Source organism: Pagrus pagrus (genome assembly GCF_965226575.1).
Source record: "Pagrus pagrus genome assembly, chromosome: 20".
Taxonomy (NCBI): Eukaryota; Metazoa; Chordata; class Actinopteri; order Spariformes; family Sparidae; genus Pagrus; species Pagrus pagrus.
Window position 1 is genome coordinate 10,960,662 of NC_140207.1, and position 13,044 is coordinate 10,973,705.

The 13,044-nt window shown below is 41.6% G+C and overlaps 1 protein-coding gene across 5 annotated transcripts in view; it reads left to right on the plus strand.

Annotated features, from left to right (window-relative positions):
- Positions 1–758: 758 nt before the first annotated feature.
- Positions 759–13,044, plus strand: part of slc4a2b (solute carrier family 4 member 2b) — a 43,467-nt gene continuing 31,181 nt past the window's right edge. For 3 of the 5 annotated variants that reach the window (XM_084340316.1, XM_084340317.1, XM_084340318.1), the window contains exon 1: positions 10,019–10,218. The gene's annotated coding sequence lies outside the window, so the exon portion shown is untranslated. Of the gene's footprint in view, positions 899–6,298; positions 6,348–10,018; positions 10,219–13,044 lie in introns of those variants that run through there. The other 2 variants (XM_084340315.1, XM_084340314.1) reach the window with 2 other exon arrangements.

Sequence of the window (13,044 nt, forward strand, 5' to 3'; positions counted from 1 at the left end):
CATCATTTTCTTTCCTAAGCAACTATTTCTAATTTAACTTTGATTTGCTTTGTCTTAAATATGCTGTTAATGATTATTTACTGGGATCAACTACTTGTTTCTGTGAATGTAGCTTCAAGTTTGTGCCAAATCACGCTTTCCGACAGTCACGGTGCAATGACGTCACTGCCCAAGGAAACTCAAAACGATTAATCGATATTTAATGTCTTTCCGCTCGTGTCGCTGGAGGTCATGAGCATTATAACGGCGCACCGCCCCACCTCATGCGTTCATCAGAAATATGATTCATCATTCACGCAGGCGCAGCGATTTCTGTCTGGAGAAAAGTGGCGACAAGCTCCAAGAAATTAGAGCGAAAGACCCGGACGTGTGTTCCTCTTGGCTTCAAAATAAAGGCGTTTGAAATAAGTCAACGCTTTTGCCGTGCTGCAATGTCAGCTTTTTGTCTCTGTTATTGATCGTGAGCTCTTTCTTTAATATATTATTTTGTTTCTGTAGTGGTAAATGCACGCATTCGCACACGCTTTTCGCAAAGATTTTTAATTTGAAATCCTTACCGGAAGTGGGTTTGTTTTGTATTTTAACGCTTTGACACCGGTTGAGCAAGTCATTCACAGAGAGTTTGAGGTGAGTACCAGGCACCGGTGAGTAAATAAGCAACAATCTGTGCGTGATTGTGACCCGCGGAAGGTTTTTACTTTGTGAAAAAACGCCTTTTTTTGCTTTTAAATGTCCTTATTTTGAAAGTCACGAGCTGGTCTTGACAGTTGACTTATCTTTCCCGTGAGGAGAGGCGACATTGACAGCCAGTTAACTGCCACACATGCATTGAAAGTGTCCGCTGCTGCTGCCGCTGCTGCGGGATGACTTCGCTTTGTTCTCCGGCTTGTTAAACCAGGTAACTGAGGGGGGAAAGTGCTGTAAATGTGCTCGGACGTACAGTTGTGTTGTGGTTCATGTCTCTACGCAGGCTGCCGGGAGGAAAACGATGATATTAGAGGAGTTCCTCATCCTAGCAAGCTAGCGGTCACTCCTCCTGACAGTAGCTTCAGGGTGCAATGTGATGAAGAGTTGTCTGGGATGAGTCCTCCTCGTCAAGGCTCAGTGTGTCGTCTTGTTTTGTGTCCGTGATGGCTGAGAAAAGGCTTTCAGCCAGGCAGTGTGGAGGCTGGGGATGTGGTCAGCTTCCCTCGTTCATTCATAATTCATTCATTGCTCGGTGGTACAGCTGCAGCAGCAGCATGGCATGGCATCTTTTGTGCCTAAGGTCAAAGGGTGACATGGTTATGACGATCTGGCGTTTGCAAGTTTGTACAAGATAAAAATGAATATGAAAAGGAGTCTTGCAACTGCAACTAGCAACATTTTTTTGGGTTGTTGATAAATCTGTTTACTGTTTGATGTCAGAAAATAGTGACGTAAAGATCCATCCCAAGTTCCCAGAGGTCAAGGGAGCATCTTCAGGTTTCTTGTTTTATGGGATATTCAATTTACAATTATATAAATCAGGGGGGAAAAATGCAAACCTCAAATTTCCGAGGCAGCAATGCTAGGCATCTTGCAGAATAAATGACCTGAACAGGGATTAAATTATCAAAATGGTTTTGTCGTTTAATTTTGCCAGTTAACTAATCGATTCATCATTGCTCACTATATATCGTCTTAGATTGTGGATATCATTATATTGTGATATGCCAAGTGTATTTATATATCTCCTGGACTTACCAGACTGATCTACTTGTTCTAATACTGACCTTAATCCACATTACTGATGATTATCAGCAATCTAATTGTGTTAATATTCTGTCAAAGCACCAATAGTCATCCCTACAATATTGTCACAATATTGATATCGAGGTATTTGATCAAAAATATGGTGATATTTGATTTTGTCGCCCTGTCCTAGCATTCATGAAGTGCCTCTGAGGAGATTCAATGAAATGTAGAGAGACATATTGCGTATCGTGATAAAGTCTAATAATATTGCAATGTTATTTTAAGGCCCTGTTGCCTTACCATAAACTGAAGTGCTACTCCATGTAACCTATGATTTCCAACAAGAGACCCAGGGTTTCATCCCGTTGACCTCCATTTAAGGTTTTTGGTTTGTGCTTCTATTATAGGCCTACAACAGCTTTGGAGATATAAGTGGAGTGTGTCACACTAATGAGACAGCGTAATACAACATTATGCTATAGAGAGGCCACATAATGACACATAGCTATAGAAACTTCCAAAAGAAGCCACATAACTCAAAGAAGTTATTACATTAAAGATGCATTTCTAATCTTAATGAAACATGAAAAAGTTGAAGTACTCAGTATAATATGATATAAAACTGCACACGTCTACCCATGCACCTGTCCTCACAGTGGAGCTGAGGCGGAGCAGTTTTACAGCATCATAGGCCCACTTTCCCCCAAATTATCTCTGGTTCTTGAACCCGTTCTGTTCTAAATTATTTTAACCTTGGTGCTATCTAGTGATCCAGCCTGCGGTTCTGCCAGGTGGAGAACAGAATATGACACGCCCACTTCGGGCCACACTATATTTTGGTTCCACCTGGCAACCAAATTTTGGGTTCTGAACCAATTAATCTTTGGTCAGAATGCTATGATCGGAGCGGTAGGTTCTACAGCAGGTGACTCAAACAGCCCAGAACATACGTGTGTTCATCCTGCTGCCGTCTGACCAGCGATACAGAAGTGTCTGCTGGCAAACCACCAGACTACAGAGCAGCTGTACCGCTGTGAGACTCCTCAAATTATCTTTCACTTTTCACCATCGCTCATTATTTATCCATTTATATAACTTTTATTTTGTGAGTAGCATAAAGGAACTATAACCAGCATTTTGTTATTCAAAATGGACCTTGTACCTTTCAGCCAGCAAATATTTGGTGGTGGGTTTTTTTTGGGTTTGTTTATTTTGGCATTTTGTGCCCAAACTGTGCGGGCGCGCCCTCTCAGGAGGAGAAATAAGGACTGAAACTAAAGTTGATTCGAACCTCTTTCACAGCAGAAATGTTGACTTGTCAAACACAGGGGAAACTAATGACATTAATTGCCTCGCTGTGATAATTGCTGGCACTGAGCCACGGTTTGTCTTATTAGTTCCACCTGTGCTTTTCACGCTGTGACAAATCAGAACGCCTGCTTTGAAAAAGTTCTGCAGCGTGAATCTATTTCTGGGGGCAATACAGAAACGAGAGTGCTCTGACGTTAGAGAGGCTATTAAGATTGATGTGAAAGGGAAGACAGCGATTTGACAAGTGGAGTACTAGATGGATGGTTTTGACAGGGAGGAAAAGGAAAACTGGTGATGTGCACAAGGGAAACATGTCATTCAAATCCAAATTATGAAGACGCTATTTTGCACTTGAATTCGCTGTCAGTATAGCAACAGAGGCTTATGTCAGGGCTCCAGACTTCCAGACCATTTTAGTTGTATTTTTACGACGACAGTGCGACTACATTTTACAACTAGGTGCACCTGTGCGACTTGCAAATATAGCGTATATCCCAGTAAGAAATGGGAAAACAACTCTAGGGACTATTTTCATTTGCACAGCAGAAAAATCAACTTGGCTCTTTGTGTCTCCCCAAAGGCTGATAGATGTCAGGACATGCCCTCTGGCAGGATGGAGGAAGGACATGTGTCATCTGCTGACTCAGCAACGTCATCTCCACGTGCACTGCAGGTTATTCGAGGAGATCCTTTACTGTCACGAAGTGATTATCGTTCCCTTGAGATTCACTGTGACGTTTTACTTTTCTGCCCTACAGAAAAGCACTTCAAGGACTCGTAAATTGCGGAATCTGAAATGTTTGTCTCTGTGAATCTGACCTTGTTCGATCTTTGGGGAAAGAAAAAAAAAAAAAAAAAAAGCACTCTCAAATTCCAGAGCGGGTCAGCTTTCCTTTTGTGGCATAATCCTGCGCGGTGCTTGAACACATCACTTAGATCCATCTTATCTGTGTGATCACAATCCAAGCTTTTGTTTGTTTTCCTCCGCCTCAGTGGAATACGTCAAACAGACTTATTGTAAACTGATTTGTGACAACAGCGGCGTGTTTTGCTGGAGAAGCACAAACAGTCGGGCAGTGTGTGTCTCCACATTCCTGCCGTGAATTGCTTGGTCATGCAGAAGACAAGGAAGAATTTTTTTTTTTTTAAATCACGGCCTCTCTGCTTTTCGTGTTTATTTTACCTTCCCCTCTGATGGTAAACAGACTCGGCGTTTTGTCAGTAAACACATGAAGCCTAAAAATCGGTCTTAAGCCAAACTGAACGCTATTATTTTAGGCTCGTCTACTATTAGAAATTGTGGAGTCACATCATTGTCTACAGTTCAGTGTGCTTGCTTGGCTGTTGCTCTGCTCGAGCCTACTAAGTTTCATTTAATCACCATTAAGCACTTTGGCAATACACCTTGGAACGCTCATAATGTGGGTTACCGTCCTCCTTTCACTTTAAACCCCATTAAGCTGTCTGGAGTTGGTAGTCTCTTTAAAACATCTAATTATAAACATAAGACATGATGAGGCATCCCTGCCACTCTTCCCGCCTCCCCCTAGGGTTGTCATCATCTCCCGTGAGGTTTAAATTCTCATGCCTTTTTCTCAGTCTTCATTAGCAGCCTCAAAAACAAGCGTAATCACATTATGTTGTGTTTCCCAGGAAATGGATAAATGGCTGATTTGTATTTGACCGTAGTATGAGATCTTAGGCCTTTGTTTGGGTTCTGGGAGCCCGGGGGATATTTTATTCCCGTCCCAGTCTGAGTCTCATGAGAGTAAATACAGTTATTACAAGTGCACCGGGTCAAGGCTCCACAATTACCGTGTTTCTGTGAGAACATGGCTTTACCTTTTGTGCAGCTGGTGCAACCCGAGCAGCTCTGGACCAGCACTGCAGTTTGGAAAAGAAAGTGCCACACCTGAACACCACCGGAGCTGGACAGGACCGGTCACTGGTGACTGTAATAATCATTAAAAAAAGGTCTTACTGTTAAGTGCAGGTTAAAAACAAGTCACTAATATTTCTGTTTTGTCCATTTTGCAGCGCAGTTGTGTAAAGCACATGCAGCAGGCTTGAGCCAACTTTTTGTTTTCTCTTTGGTGATATATACTGAGGAGCTTTAACTCCTCTGCAGAATCTACAGTCTGTTATTGCAAGCTAACACACAAGGGATTTTTCGGCTGATATTATAATCGATATTTGAGACTTTACAGCTGCACAAATCAATATCTCTTTTTTATCATTGGATCAAATGGTTACATGTAATGTGAAAGGGGTTGTTCATAGTGATAAACCCACAGTGAATCGCCACCAAACTCTGCAGCTCCTGTCCGCTTTACCGTGCATTTTAGCATCTTCCAGCTTATTGTTTTGGTTGTATTGCCCATGAGTTTACTTCTATGGTTCAATTTCATCGCTCTCATCAGCAGGCTGTTTCCAGCAAAAAGCTTGTGAACACAGTGGAGCATTTAGCAGTTAAGGAGGTGATATGTCATTTGCCTTTATTTGCGTTACTCATGCAGTGTTTATTTGCCGTTGCTACAGCCAGTTTACTTGACTGTGCATTCGCCGTACGCCAACGTCAACCTAGGTTGTCTTTGTGGTTAAATTCATATCTCCTCTCTGACACATCTCTGTCTCAAATTTCTTGTGCAAGGACATTTGTAGTCTGCAGGCAGTAAAAAACGTTGCAGATTGTTTCCATGGCCTCCCACAGTACTTCAAACACCCCGATCCTCTTCAAGGTATAAAAATGCTTGGGTGGTGATTGCTTTTTCTCTTCTGGGGTCAAGGACAATGGGCAGCCATTATGTAAGCTGCCAGGATTTAGTTTCCTCTTCAATCCCTCTTCACCCCAAAGACAGGTGCTGCGTTAGCTGCGTGCACAGCCGAAGCCTGTGACGGACAAAGAGCCCGATAAAGATGGGCATACATCGACTGAGTGCAGCTGTTAACTGTGTGAGACTGGAAGCGTTCCAGTGACTGTGTGCACATAACTTAGCACAGTCATGTTGAAGTGCTGGACACTGCCAAACCCCTGAGTGAAGCTAGTGCGGCCACTGGGCTGTGAAGAGCAGAGCGGTGTGGTAGAGACGTCTGCATGTTGAAAGACGTGGCTGGATGACTTCTAAACTGCTGAGCTATTTCAGGCTAAAACACTCAGAGGCAACAGAGGCGCAGCTATCAACATACACCCCCCTCCGAATCCCCATAGAGATCCACAAACAGGGCAGCTATCAGTGGCATACAGCTACGTCGAGGTCAGCCTTTGCATTGCCAAGCTGCACAGGAGACTCGAGTGGGTGAGAGCACTGAGCGGTGTTCTGGTGAGTTTTGCAAGTAAACAGTTCGTGCTTGTAATGGTCACCTGTTGCAAATTTGCTTTAAAGTAAATAGTTTGTTCTGGGCTGCACCGCTTGAGTGTGTTTTAAGTGTAGGAATATGGCCTAGCAGAGTTGTTTTAGATTTGAAGGGAGAAGAATAACAGGAAGCTGGAGGGAGAATTTCCGAGTTGTGTGAACACTTTGTATAAAAGCTAGAACAGCTGAAGGAGGGATGTTGTTTTGCAGAAAAGGCTCGTTAAACTTTATTTATACCTTTTATTTCTGTCAGCACAGACATGTTTTGACATGTACACGAGATGGTTTGGACGCAGTACAGATTGCTTTTTTGTCCAGATTTAAGAAAATAAATCTGGATTCTTTATGGCTGCATATTAGGATTTTTTAATTGTTTTTGTTGTAGATTACTTTATCAAATAGTCGAGTTGTTTTGTCGATAAAATGTCAGAAAATGGGGAAAAATGTTGCCCAAGATGACATCATCAAATGTCTTGTTTTGGCCACAAAACAACGATATGAAGTATACTGAATCTTGTTAAAATTTTATTTTCTTTCTTCTAGCACGGACAACTTGTTTTGACATGTACACAAGATGCTTTGGATGCAGTACACGTTGCTTTATTTGACCACATGTAGCAAAATAAATCTTGATTTTAGGGTCGCAACTAAGGATTACTTTATTGTGGATTAATCTATAGATCATTTCTCATTTAATCGATTAGTTGTTTGGTCCACAATTAAAAGATATCAAGTAAACGGTCATGGAGGAGTAACACAGCCAGAAAGTATTTACATTTAAGACTCTTGAATCAGAGAAATTGTACTTTATAGTACTTTATCATTGACCACCATAGTTGTTGCAGCATTACTTGATTTAAAATGTGGACCAAGGAGCAAGAATGATGGCAGTGTTTCTATTCTTTGCAGGTGAAGTGCGGAGAAATGAGCATATCGTGTGTTAGTCACAGTCAAGAGTCTCAAATCGACCTTCCTAGCATTAGGTCACACCTCTTTATATAGTCGACCACAGTGGATAATGCTATTATCAGCACACCGTCGGTGTCGAGGAAAGCCCCAGACTTTGATGTGGACTTCAATTTTAGCCGCTGGTGGCTTTGACTGTGTTTCTTTTCCCCCCGCAAGACATCCATGTGACTCCCCAGTGAGCTCACGTCCCTGGGGACAAACAATTATATCTCACACACACACATTCAGAGTCAGACACGCTCAGGCTCCTCCTGAGGTTGAGTATTTCTTTAGCCCTAAGGCTCATATAAGCTGATGTGGAATGCGGCGCTTTATTATTTGGCGGACGGGTAAGCAACTTGTTTAGATCACAGGACTGTTCTTTGTTCGCTGCAAAACACAATTAATCTGCTGCGGCTTTTATGACTTTAGGTGGGATTAATTGTGTAATAGTGTTGATTCCTCCATGACATGACAAGTTTTTCTTTCCATTGCCAAGTACACTACAACCCTGAAACATGCCAAGGACAAGTTACCTTTTAAAACGGACGTATTTTAACGGTACAAACAGGTGAACTCCAACAAAAATGGTTAACCTGAAAAACAGCGTCCACCATTATATTAGGAGTCACGACTGGTTAATAATTACAGATATATTAGGCATTATGTCGCTGCTTTCCCATTAATTCAGTACACTGTGCACACATATTCACAAATGAATAAACATCCTGTGTAAATTATAAACATGCCCCAGAAAAATCCAGTTGAACTGTAAAAGTTTGAGATGTATACAACGGCAAGTTATTGCTGGCACGCCTTATTTCAGAATATTGATTACGTATTCAACCGATCACAGATGCTCAGAGGCTTCCTGGCAACGCTGCAATATCCTTCCATGGGAAGTCAAATTGCCCAATCTTCTAAAGAAAGCCGGTGTTTAATGACTCACTCTCTGTCCCCCGGTCTGTATTATGTGGAAAGAGAGATTGATTTGCTTGTATGCAGTGGCAGACCCGGCTTTTGTTGCTCTCTCTTTCATGTCACTCTTGATGTTTTAATGTCGAAAGCCTTTTCTTCTTCAGCTGCTGTTCAGATATTGTCTGTGTGTGGCGACGTGAATTCATGTCACGTCTGCAGATTGGGCAACAGTTTGTGATTGACTTTCCACATGGGAAACACTGTACGTCATCCTCATGTGATCACAAGGCCACACAATGTTTCTGCACGTTTTGACCCGTTATTACTGCCAGCCAATTTCCAAAGCATTTGTATGATATTCAAATGTGTTTTAATGAAATTTGGGGGAAAACGATTCAGCCGATTTGCGGCAACAATCTCCAGGGATACATCATCGGACTATATGGAGAACTGGGTACAACTTTGGAGGTGGAGCCTCCTTCATTTCTATGAAAACTGCTCAGTTGCCCATTATTATTACGTAGATCTTCTGCATCGTGGGGCCCATAGAGTGTGTGGTCTTGAGACTTATGCCAGCTTATGTGGCTGACTTCTGGTTTAGCCCTCCACTTACTTGCACTGGGATAAAGTGATTGAACTGTGGGGCTATTGTAGACTTTCCAAATGTTATCTGGACAGAATAAATCCAATTTTGATAGTCAAAGAGTCACTTTGAGGGGGTTGTGATGCTCAAAAAATGAAACCAGCATTTTACAGCTGCTTCTCTCACAATGTAAACTTCATTTAAGCGTCACATGATGTTGCAATTACACACTTTGGCCACTACTGTATGTAAAATTGGCTTCAAAGCCATCCAAAACCAATGGATGGATTGCTGTGAAATTTTGTTCACACGTTCATGATCCTTTTAGGTTGAATAGTAGTAACTGTTGATCACCTGACTTTCTATATAGCGCCACCGTCAGGTCAAGAGATTATTTGTCCTACACTTTTTGTCCAAGTACCTGCTAAATCTGAATCTCAGCTGTATTTAGTGCCAGTTTGGCAAATGTTAGCATTGCTAACATGCTAAAATAAGATGGTGAACATAGCAAACATTAGGAAGGCTACCCCGGCTTTGAAGCCAATTTAACATAGTGGCCAAAGTGTGCAATTGCAACGTCACATGATGCAAAAATACTTTTTCCGTAAGCTTAAATTGTGAGAGAAGCAGCCTTGTCACAACCCCCTCAAAATGACTCGTTTCGCTATCAAAATTTGATCCATTCTATCCGATAACATTTGGAAAGTCTACAATAGCTTCGCGATGAAAACATGTTTCTGCTACACAAAGTCATGCAAATTCTTTTCCACAAACTTTCCTCCACTCCTTGCTTTTTTGTTAATTACTGGGTGTTTATACATCTTCAGGACTGTAGAAAATATTCACATGAAGTAAGGAAAATCATTCTTAACTTGCAAGAAGACCTTGCTTTGTTTTAAGATGTCATAAGACAGGCAGGCTGGGAACCAGTGGTCTAACACAAGGAAAACCACTGTTATGGTTAGTCAGAGAGAGATATCGATTACTGGGGTTGATAATCCACGTAAACTGTGTGTGTGTGTGTGAGAGAGAGAGAGAGAGAGAGACAGTTGCAGACAGGTTTGTGTGTCTGACCGGCAGCCTCTGACTCAGTGTTGAATGGGTCCTGGAGTCACATGGCTACTTGTCAGCAGGCTGGAGGAGGAAACATAATCCTGAGGAGGGAGGCTGCTGCTATCAGTCGGTGCATGTTGGTCTGAGAGAGCAGTCGGCTCGACTCACGCTCCACATCTCTAACTCTCCTTTCTTTTGTCTCCCTATCTCTCCTTTCTCCCTCTGTTTGTTTTTCGCCCTGCACTCTGACCAGGCCCCGGCCAGTCTCTCTTCACGGCAGCGTTCAGAATTGCACTACAATGTCTGCGCTGGCTTCTCTGCTGTAAGCACACAAAGGTATGACATGATCATGGATCTTTTTTTGTATTTCTTTACCTGTTTTCACTTTTACAAGTTGGCTTACTTATCAGAATGTACTGTTTGCTGTTTTTCTGTTTAAGTTATTGCAAATTTAATTCATTGTTTAGTCCTCAATTAGGGCCGTTGTCAGTCAAACTTAACAAGTCTCTTTCTGTTAGAGCCACACTTTCTTAATATCCAGATGACTCAAAGAGCTGACTCAGTCTTCAGCCATGATGATCTGCTGCCATAGCACAAACTGTAAACAAATCCGTCTTAGTTCCACAGGTTACACAGCAGAAAAACAGGCCTCGAACAAGCCACTTTCAGCCCGCTAGAGTTATAAATCTTAAATTAGAGCCTTTACAGGGCACGTTGTGGGAAGTGATGGCACTCTAAATGCTGTGGTCGAATCAGAGCTGACCACTCAAAAAGTAGATCTTCAAGTGTTTGTCTTCTTGTCGTCTTAAATTCTCTGACCCACTTCAGTTAATCACTCACAACATGCGATAACGATGTTGATTCAGTGAACTCGAGCAGCGTTTTGACTTCTACAGCATATTTGATAAAACATAAAGGCCACCATTTGTCTCCTTGTCTCTCGGGGAAAAACAAAGTTTCTTAAAACACCCGTCGTCTGCTAAGTAGGAGCAAATAAACCACACGCTTTCTTGTTTTTTGTAATGAAACCTTGAACCGCTCCTTTCCTCCCTGTTATTGTCCTGTTTTTGTAAGTACAGGCCTGTTTGTCGGTTGAGGTTTGGACATTGTGATCAAGCTCCTATTTCTGGACAGGCATTTTTATTGGCACTTTGTGTATTTTATTGAACTGTTCTTTAATTATGCCCTTTTTGATAGAGTTTATAGACGGGCACACAGGCTGCGGTCGGAGCTCACGTGCCAAGCTGCCGGTTGAAGCCGGGGTGTCCTGGCTAAGATCACTGGGTTAAGACTCGTGTGGGCTCGTCTCGTGAGTTCAATTCTAGTTTACAACCTCTGTCTCGTCGTCTGACTGTCTAGTTCCTATCCTTTTAATGTCTTAAAAAATGTTAACCTTTTGATTGTCTTTAACCCCAAAGGTCACATGATATTACAGTGTAAGTGATGTGATCATGAGTGAGTGAAGAGCTGTAGCTTGAGATAATCAGTGGGCATTTTGTGCTGACTCATCGCCTGTCTAGGCTACAAATGCAGAGCTCTCCTCTGAATATTTGAATGTCCTAGTTTTCTGTAACTTGTCAACATTTCTTTCTTCATGAAAAGAACTGCAGTGCATTTAAAAAAAATACCTTAAACTAACCAAATTTCGAAAACATTTGCCAGGGTAAACTCTGACTTTTCTTCTTCGCCTTTTCTTCCTTAAAGGTGTCTAATGTCACTTCACAGTCCTAATAAAAGGAGAAAAACGCTCATTTCAGTACTGGAAATTTACAACATACCAAAGAGACTTTGTCAGGTATATTCGTAGTCTGTGGGAGAGATGAGTCAGTACCCTGTGCACATCACAAGTCTTAATAATGGCAAAAACAAGCTAAACTGTTGCTCTTGAGTTATAGCTTTCTTCTGGAGTTGTGACGCAAATGTCAACATTTAAGTGACATTCAGATACATTTCAAAGTAGATCAGTTTAGCTGGCACTAATACGATTATCCTGCAGATAACAGCACGGAAATGTTAAGTTCTGAGAAACTTTGCAATGTTACCTCAGAACTGCAGATATCAGGTTACTCCCTGTCAGCTGACTAGTCAGTCAAATAGGAAATGTGATGAGTCTTAGCTCAGGTCATGATTTTTTAAAAGAGTTGAGTGTTGCCAACTAAACTTTGTCACATACAAGACAATATAGTTGCTGCATTCGAGAGTATGTAGACATGTCACACAGTCAACCACGTACTAGTATGTAGGGCTGTGCCGAATAGCTCAAAGCTTCATCCATAATGTTGACATTTGAATTTGAAATCAACATTCAAAATCTGTGCAGTTTTTCTTTCAATGCATGTCTATTTATTCTGTTTAAACCCAGTTGCACATACAGATTAGGCTACACTAATTTTATCAGTATTTCACTATTCATAGAATTAGATTTAAGCGCTGGCTGCGTAAGACCGTTTCTGACTCTTGTGATCCAAACATTTCAAATAACTCCAGAGCGTTCTCAAGTCCAAAAGACAAAATTAATTAAAAAAAGATGAAATACTGATGACATATTCCTCTTTAATCCATAATTGTTTCCATTTAGCCTCTAATAAAGACTATTTTCACTGTGCCAAAAAACATGTTAAATTCCTGCTTGCTGCTCACAAAGGGAGGCACGCACCTGTATTAATGAGGCAGCTTTCTTAGAGCACCATAAATTAGATTTATATGACAACAATTCTCCGACTCTAAGACTATTACAGTAAATTACCTGAGTAGTTACAAATAAACGAGATCATATTATGGCGCTCAGCGCCTCCTTCAACCCGATGAATCCGTTTATTCAAATGTTCAGGGATTTTTGTCTTTGTGTTGATGGGATCATAAAATATGACAACAGACATACAAAGCCTCATTCGAAAGCGTCAATAGAAGCTTTGAACGTAAGAAAAAATACGTTCTCTACAGCCCTACTACTATTCAGATTTAGATACGTTCACGCGTAAAGACTTTAAAACGACATATTGCCAAAGTCCCTTTGGGGAATAAGGCCCTATGGCTCCTTCTACGTCCCGACTGTTTAAGATGTTAATAGAAGAAAGCACAAATTAGTTTTTGAAACGCTTGAGTCACCACTTGGGTATTCTATCTCGCCTGCCAGAGGGTAGAGCCAGTCCTCTCAGAGCT